This window comes from Pelecanus crispus, chromosome 1 (assembly GCF_030463565.1).
Source record: "Pelecanus crispus isolate bPelCri1 chromosome 1, bPelCri1.pri, whole genome shotgun sequence".
In the NCBI taxonomy this organism is placed as follows: domain Eukaryota; kingdom Metazoa; phylum Chordata; class Aves; order Pelecaniformes; family Pelecanidae; genus Pelecanus; species Pelecanus crispus.
The window spans coordinates 227,266,013-227,274,677 of NC_134643.1; positions in this window are offsets into that span (position 1 = coordinate 227,266,013).

Sequence of the window (8,665 nt, forward strand, 5' to 3'; positions counted from 1 at the left end):
GGCTGGTGTGAATCTGATCCTCAGGTAGCCTTCAGCAGCGGTCCAGCCCCACCTCAGGAAGGTGGGAGTTATCCCAACTCCAGTTGTGTGGGACACATTCACGGGAGGTGTAGCCTTGAACTTCATCACGTCTGGGTGAGGGTAACACCAAGAGCTGCCACCTCCATGATAATTTCTGTAAGTGTCTGGCTGTCCGTCCACGGCGGTAGCACCTCTGACGTGCTGGGGGTGCACGAGGCCCTGACCCCTGTGCTTGGTGCTGGCTCTGGGTGCTGAGCCTGTCCTGCAAGCAAGGACAGGATCGGTGCTTCTCTGTGGCATTGGGTCTCGGGTGGCTGCCTGTGAGCTCTTGATTTAGCGAAGTCCGGGCCTGTGCAGAATTTTCGTGGTGAGAAACTTACCCAGCAGCAACGTTGCTGGGACTGAGCCAATCTAAGTTCAGGAGGGCGCAGATTTGCTGATTTAAGAGGGCCGCCCGGCCGCCGTTCACGCTGCCGTCCCTGTGTTGCTGTAGCCGTCATCCAGCTGTGCTTCTTGTCAGTCCAAGAAGGAATTGCTTTTATTGCTGTGGACTGTGCTGCCTTGCGACTGCTCGTGCCAGCAGATGGGAGGTGGTGGGTGGGAGCAGCTGAGGAATGGGCCGTCCTTCCCTAACAGCGGGAGTTTGGACCGGCTTAAGCTGATTTTGAGGCTGCGCCCGTGGCCCTGCCCGTGGTCGTGCATAAGGATCTGTGCCCGAGCGGTGAGCATGGGTCGCACTAGGCTGCTGCCCTCGCCACCCTCCATTCCTCGTCCGAGTTGCTTCTGTGTCCTCTCCAGCCGCCTTCTGCAGAAAGACTCCAGCATTCATATTTTTAACCCTGACTTCTTTATCACACCAGCTAAAGAGACTTTCTCATGTTTTTCTCCCTAAAGCCCGTAGCGTTGAGCATCTTTGTTCATTTCCCTGCTGCTCCTGGCCCAGGATCTCTCCTTTGCAGTAGCTTTACCTTCTTCCTGGGGACATTATCCCAGAGTTAGAGAACTGCTTAGTAAATTAACTTTTCTGGTTTTCAAGATGTATCTGGAGCATTCATCCTACTTGATCCCATACCACAGCTTTCATGGGATACTCTGCTGGCATCTGTTCCGCGGTGTTCAGCAGCAAGAGGTGATCGGCGGGCGGTTTGGTGATGCAGAAGGTAAAGCTGGTGGGGGGGTATCGGGGAGACGGGGCCCCATCCCCTGCGGCCACAGGGAGACCTGGCACATACGTGCTTCCTGAACACGGCGTGTGCCATCTTAAAGCTGCCTTTCTCTTGATTATTTTTGTCCTCCCTACTTTCAGTGGGAGGCTGATCCAGGCTCTCGGTGTCTAGTAGACAAAAAGGAGTGTGTTCTATTCACAGCAAACTTATTCACGCTTTTGCCCCCCAGGTGCGCTGCTCAGGGGTGTATTTTGTCCCTCAGCTTTTTGATTTGCATGTCCTGGATGAGATTTTGTGGTGTGCTGTGTTACTCGGAGAAGCCAAGCGTGCAGAAGCCGTGCACGGCGCGCGTGTGTGCTGTGCACGCTGCTTTGGTGACAGCAAACGCGTGCCGGTGGCGAGTGGTGTGTGCCAAGCCGCTTCCACGGCTGCGGTCAGCGACCGCGCGCTCGTGGCAGGGTACGTGCTCACCGGCACGGGCGCGATCCGCTCACTGTCGAACCGCAGCACGGCGTGGCTGCGGGAACGTGTGCTCGGAGCCAGGACCCAGGTGATTTCTGAGAGCTGCTCATTTAACCTGCTCGTCAAGCCCCTGGTGAAGGATGCGCTGTGACTTCCGTGCTTCTAGCATTTCATTACTGTCACTCAGAGTTCCCCTAATTCCTGGCTGAATTACCGAGGCTGCAAACTAAGCTCATCATCCTTCCTTTGGTAGTCACGGAGAGAAACAAATCCCTACTCTTTAGAAAAGCCCTTTACCTCCTGACAATAGCGGTGTGTTTACCCTTCCAGCTCCCTGTTTATTCAAGAAAATAAACCCAGTTTCTTCTTTGCGCGTGTCATTATTTTCTTACTGATCTGGTTCATATATGGATTCTTTCCATTTCCGTCTCTCTGAGACTGCAGTGCCCAAACCCCGGTGCGGTACTTGGCCGAGACCACATCAGGATCAAGCAGAGCTGAATAATAACACCCGTATCTTATGTGCGACGCTGCTGCTGTCGAGCTTCAGAATTAGACAGTTCCTTTCTGGTACTGGCGCTGTATTGCCGACTCATGGGGATTACGGTCTGCTCCAAGCCCAGCTCCATCCTTACCACCCTGCTGCTTACCCAGGGGCTTGAAGGGGGAAATGGATAAAACCAGGCTCGCTAGAGATAAGCCTGGAGGCGGCATGCCGATGTTTGAGGGACAGCGTGCTAGCGAGGTCCTTCGGTCTGCCGTCTCAGCGGAGGTAGGGGATGGAGATCCATGCAGCAGCAAAGACGCAAGGGTTAGTGATGTGTTAGAAACCACGGAAGCGCCTGAGGATGGTCACGTAGGAGTTAGGGCTTCTCCCCCTCAAAAAGGTGGCAGGGTCAGTAGCCCGACTGAGATGCATCTGCACCGATGCAGGCAGCGCGGGCAACAAACAGGAGGAGCTGGGAGCCATTGTGCAGCTGGGAAATGACAATGTAATTGTGGAAACATGGTGGGATGACTGACACAGCTGGAGTGCTGCAATGGATGGCTCTAAACCCTTCAGAAGGGGTGGGCAGGGAAGGAGAGGTGGTGGGGTAGCCCTGTATGTTAGGGAGTGTAGTGACTGTCTGGAGCTTGACGATGGTGATGAAAGGGTCGAGGGTTTATGGATAAGAATCAGGGGGAAGGCCAACAAGGCTGAGGTCATGGTGGGAGTCCATTACAGTGCACCCAACCCGGATGAAGAAGCAGATGAAATATTCTATAAGCAACTCGGGATCACTAGCCCTTGTTCTTGTGGGGGACTTCAACCTCCCAGATGTCTGCTGGAAGTTTTTGTCTTGGAGGTTCCTGGAGCGTGTGGAAGAGACCTTCCTGACAGAGCTGGTGAGGGAGCCAACTGGGGAAGGTGCCCCGCTGGGCCTGTCGTTTGCCTACAGAGAAGGACTTGTGGGTGACATGACGGTTGGAGGCCATCTGGGGCAGAGCGATCATGCAATAATCAGAGTTTTCAATTGTGGGAGAAGCAAGGAGTGGGGTGAGCAGAACTGCTACCGTGGACTTCTGGAGGGCAGACTTTGGCCTGGTTAGGAGCCTGGCTGAGAGAGTCCCTTGGGAGGCAGCCCTGAAGGGCAAAGGAGTCCAGCAAGGCTGGACATTGCTCAAGAAGGGAATGTTAAAAGCGCGGGAGCAGGCCGTCCCCATGTGCCAAAAGATGAGCCGGTGGGGAAGCAGACCGTCCTGGCTGAGCGGAGAGCTTTGGCTGGAAGTCAGGGGAAAAAAAAAGAGTTTCTGACCTTTGGAAGAAGGGGCAGGCAACTCAGGAGGATTCCAAGGGTGTTGTGAGGTTGCACAGGGAGAAAATTAGAAGGGCCAAAGCCTCACTAGAACTTAATTTGGCTACTGCCGTAAAAGACAATAAAAAATGATTCTATACATACATTGACAACAGAAGGAGGGCTAAGGAGAGTCTGCATCTTTTCTTGGATGTGGGGGGAAACACAGCAACAAAGGCTGAGGAAAAGGCTGAGGTACTTCATGCCTTCTTTGCCTCAGCCTTTAACAGTAAGACCAATTGATCTCGGGGTACCCCTGAGCTGGAAGATGGGGACGGGAAGCAGAATGAAGCCCCCATAATCCAAGGGGAACTGGTTAGCGACCTGCCACACCCCTTAGACACACACAAGTCTATGGGGCCGGGTGGGATCCACCCAAGAGTACTGAGGGAGCTGGTGGAAGTGCTCACCGAGCCACTTTCCATCATCTGTCAGCAGTCCTGGTTAACAGGGGAGGTCCCAGTTGACTGGAGGTTAGCAACTACAAGAAGGACCATAAGGAGGATCCGGGAAGCTACAGGTCTGTCAGTCGGACCTTGGTGCCAGGGAAGGTTATGGAGCAGATCATCTTGAGTGCCATCACACAGCACGTACAAGACAACCAGGTGATCAGGCCCAGCCAGCATGGGTTTATGAAAGGCAGGTCCTGCTTGACCAACCTGATCTCCTATGACAAAGTGACCCGCTTAGCAGATGAGGGAAAGGCTGTGGAAGTTGTCTACGTGGACTTTAGCAAAGCCTCTGACACCGTCTCCCACAGCATTCTCCTGGAGAAAGTGGCTGCTCATGGCCTGGATAGGCATACGCTTTGCTGGGTAAAAGACTGGCTGGATGGCCGAGCCCAGAGGGTTGTGGTGAATGGAGTTAAGTCCAGTTGGCGGCCGGTCATGAGCGGTGTTCCCCAGGGCTCTGTTTTGGGGCCAGCCTTGTTTAATATCTTTATCGATGATCTGCATGAGGGGATTGAGTGCGCCCTCAGTGAGTTTGCAGATGACACCAAGCTGGGTGGGAGTGTTGATCTGCTGGAGGGTAGGATGGCCCTGCAGAGGGACCTGGACAGGCTGGACCGATGGGCCGAGGCCAACTGTAGGAGATTCAACAAGGCCAAGTGCCAGGTCCTGCACTTGGGTCACAACAACCCCATGCAGCGCTGCAGGCTTGGGGAAGAGTGGCTGGAAAGCTGCCTGGCCGAAAAGGACTTGGGGGTGTTGGTCGACAGCGGCTGAACATGAGCCAGCAGTGTGCCCAGGTGGCCAAGGCGGCCAACAGCATCCTGGCTTGTGTCAGTACAGTGTGGCCAGCAGGAGCAGGGAGGTGATTGTCCCCCTGTACTCGGCACTGGTGAGGCCGCACCTGGAATGCTGTGTCCAGTTTTGGGCCCCTCAGCACAAGAAGGACATTGGGGTGCTGGAGTGTGTCCAAAGAGAAGGGCAACGGAGCTGGTGAAGGGTCTGGAGCACAGGGCTGGTGGGGAGCGTCTGAGGGAGCTGGGGGTGTTCAGCCTGGAGAAGAGGAGGCTGAGGGGAGACCTGATCGCTCTGCAGCTCCTGACAGGAGGGGGCAGGGAGGGGGTGTTGGTCTCTTCTCCCAAGTAGTTAGCGATAGGACGAGAGGAAATGGGCTCAAGCTGTGCCAGGGGAGGTTTAGATTGGAAATTAGGAAAAATTTCTTTACGGAAAGGGTGGTCAAGCATTGGACCAGGCTGCCCAGAGAGGTGGTGGAGTCCCCATCCCTGGAGGTATTTAAAAGCCGCGTAGATGTGGTGCTTGGAGACATGGTTTAGTGGTGGACTTGGCAGTGTTATGTTAATGGTTGGACTCAATGGTCTTAAGGGTCTTTTCCCACCTAAATGATTCTATGATTCTATGACTTCTCACTTCGGAAACCTAACTGTGGTTTTCCCCATGAAATGTGGAACTTTCCACTGGTTTTGGCTGAATTTCATATTGTGGATTTTGGGCTCTGTCCCATTTGTCAAGGTCACTTGAAGTCCCCTCCTGTTCCTGGGGTGAGCGCAGCCCTTCTCAGCTGGTTCTTGGCCCCAGGTTTTACTCGATCACTTGGGTTGTTTTGGGCTTAGCTCTGGAAGACTGTAAGAGCTCTGACTTTTTTTCCTTTTCTTTTTGCCTTTGTGTGTGTTTGAGGTGATGCTTCTTAATTTATGGCAGTAAAGCATAACTGAGATTCTTAACTCTGCAGCCGCAATGCAGCAGGAAAACAAGGAGCTTGAATTTCCCCCTAAGGCTGTTTCCTATCTATTTTCCTATTTTAAAAATTACAATTTTTAATGTATCACTTTTTTGCTGTAGAAAGCGTCCTCCAAACTTTTTGTAGACACTGTTGAGAAATATCAGATGACAAATACAGAGAAGTACTCACAGACTCCCCCTGTTTCTGCCCAGAACTCATTTGTGCTCCATAAAAAATGAGACATTTATGCCGGGGGAAGATGCTAATTCCCTGGAGTTCTTGCATTGCCTAGGATTATTTTTTCCACCAGCACTGAAGTCAAACTCGGTAACAAGTATAAAATATTGCTGTGCAGCTCTTTTTGTTTAATATTCATTTCGCAGCTCAGTCAGCTCCTGTTCTCTGTTGCTTCCCGTACAACCCTCATCCCCACAGTGTGGCAATACCATGCAGGTGTTTAGACATCTAACTTCTCAGTAATTTCAGCCCACGTTTAGATGCCTAGCAGGAATAAAATGATGGAGGGCTTGTAATAGCTTTTGTGAAAGTAAGTGAGGTATTTGGGGTGGGAGGGGAGAGACAGCAGCCGTGGGCATGGTGTCTGTCCTTTGGGTTGTTTCTGGGCTCTTTGTGAACATCTCAAGAAACCCTGGCTGCCGTGTAAATGAGTAGACATAAACGGTATCTGAATTGCTTCAACATCTGAGAGACGTATTAAAGATTTCTCCCCAACCTCCAGTGCATCTGGGTAAAAAATTGGTTGGGTGGCCGAGCCCAGAGAGTAGTTGTAAATGGAGTTAATTCCAGTTGGCAGCCGGTCACAAGTGGTGCTCCCCAGGGCTCTGTTTTGGGGCCAGCCTTGCTTAATATCTTTATTGATGATCTGGATGAGGGGATTGAGTGCACCCTCAGTGAGTTTGCAGATGACACCAAGCTGGGTGGGAGTGTCGATCTGCTGGAGGGTAGGATGGCCCTGCAGAGGGACCTGGACAGGCTGGACCGATGGGCCGAGGCCAACTGTAGGAGATTCAACAAGGCCAAGTGCCGGGTCCTGCACTTGGGTCACAACAACCCCATGCAGCGCTGCAGGCTTGGGGAAGAGTGGCTGGGAAGCTGCCTGGCTGAAAAGGATCTGGGGGTGTTGGTCGACAGCGGCTGAACATGAGCCAGCAGTGTGCCCAGGTGGCCAAGTGAATTCTTGGTATACACAATATGCATATACAATACACAGCAATCAATACACAGCATCCTGGCTTGTGTCAGGAATAGTGTGGCCAGCAGGAGCAGGGCAGGGATCGTCCCCCTGTACTCAGCACTGGTGAGGCCGCCCCTGGAATGCTGTGTCCAGTTTTGGGCCCCTCAGCACAAGAAGGACATTGGGGTGCTGGAGCGTGTCCAGAGAAGGGCAACGGAGCTGGGGCAGGGTCTGGAGCACAGGGCTGGTGGGGAGCGTCTGAGGGAGCTGGGGGTGTTCAGCCTGGAGAAGAGGAGGCTGAGGGGAGACCTGATCGCTCTGCAGCTCCTGACAGGAGGGGGCAGGGAGGGGGTGTTGGGCTCTTCTCCCAAGTAGTTAGTGATAGGACGAGAGGAAATGGGCTCAAGCTGCATCAGGGGAGGTTTAGATTGGATATTAGGAAAAATTTCTTCGTGGAAAGGGTGGTCAAGCATTGGAGCAGGCTGCCCAGAGAGGTGGTGGAGTCCCCATCCCTGGAAGTGTTCAAAAAACGGGCAGAGGTGGCACTGGAGGACATGGTTTAGTCTGGTCTACCCTTGACTGGCTTAGAGTGGACTTGGTAGTGTAGGTTAATGGTTGGGCTGGATGATCTTAAAGGTCTTTTCCAACCTAAACGATTCTATGATTCTATGATCCCCAAGTCCAAGTCCAGCAATCCGAGCCTGTAGGTCTGTGGTAGTGGAGGAGAGCACTTTGCTGGGAGCGTGTCTGACTCAGCCTTCACCCAAAGCTGTGCTGCAGTGGAAGGACAGCAGAGGGAATGGGTGGTACTTGCCAGTTTTGAATCCCGGACTTGCAGAAAATAGGACTGGATGGAACCTGGAGAGACAAACTAGTTCATCCCCTCCCCAAGGCAGGATCTTTTCTGAGCAATTTCAGGTGGGTGCCAATCTGACCTGATCTGAAATCCTCTGGTGATGTAGGTTCCCCAGGCACAGTACTTACTGCTAGAAAGTTTTTCTTAAAGCCTAAGCTAAAGCTCCTTTGGGAGCGGTGAGCAGAGGCTTGTTTTCAAGGAGACCACATGGGCTCCTTCCTGTCTCCACAGGGATCTCGGGACACGCTGCCTGATTTCCTTGGTCAAAAAAGATAGGGTTGAGGGTGGGTGGGTGGAAGGGATAGCTGGCACTCGGCAAGTTATGCGTGTCCTGTGAGACTGCCAGCGCAATGCATGATGGAGAAGGCAAGGCAGGAGATATAAGGAAGAAATTTTTTACGCTGAGGGTGGTGAGGCACTGGCACAGGTTGCCCAGAGAGGTGGGAGATGCCCCATCCTTGGAAACATCCCAGGTCAGGTTGGACGGGGCTCTGAGCGACCTGCTCTAGTTGAAGATGTCCGTGCCCAAGGCAGGGGGTTGGACTGGATGGCCTCTAAAGGTCCCTTCCCACCCAAATCCTTCTGTGATTCTGTATGTGGTGAGAGCTGCCAGCAGCGGGGGGCTGCAGATCTGGGGAGCTTTGCTGCCAGGGCTGCTGGAGCCAGGGCTGCGTGGCTGAAGCCAGTGTGCAAGGCTGGGATGCGGGTGGCATCCAGTGTGATGAAGAAAGCCCCCAGCACCATGCCCACGGTGCTCTTGTGGGACGTGCTGCTGCAGGCCGGGCGTGCCAAAGCTGTGGGGTCACAGGCACAAAGCTGGATCGTGCTGGAGCGGCGGAGAGAGTTTGGACGCTGTGGTACAAGCCACCATTCAAGACTACCAAGGTTAGACAAGCCAGCAGCTGTGTGGATGTGACGTCCCTGTCGTGTGGTGGTTTGC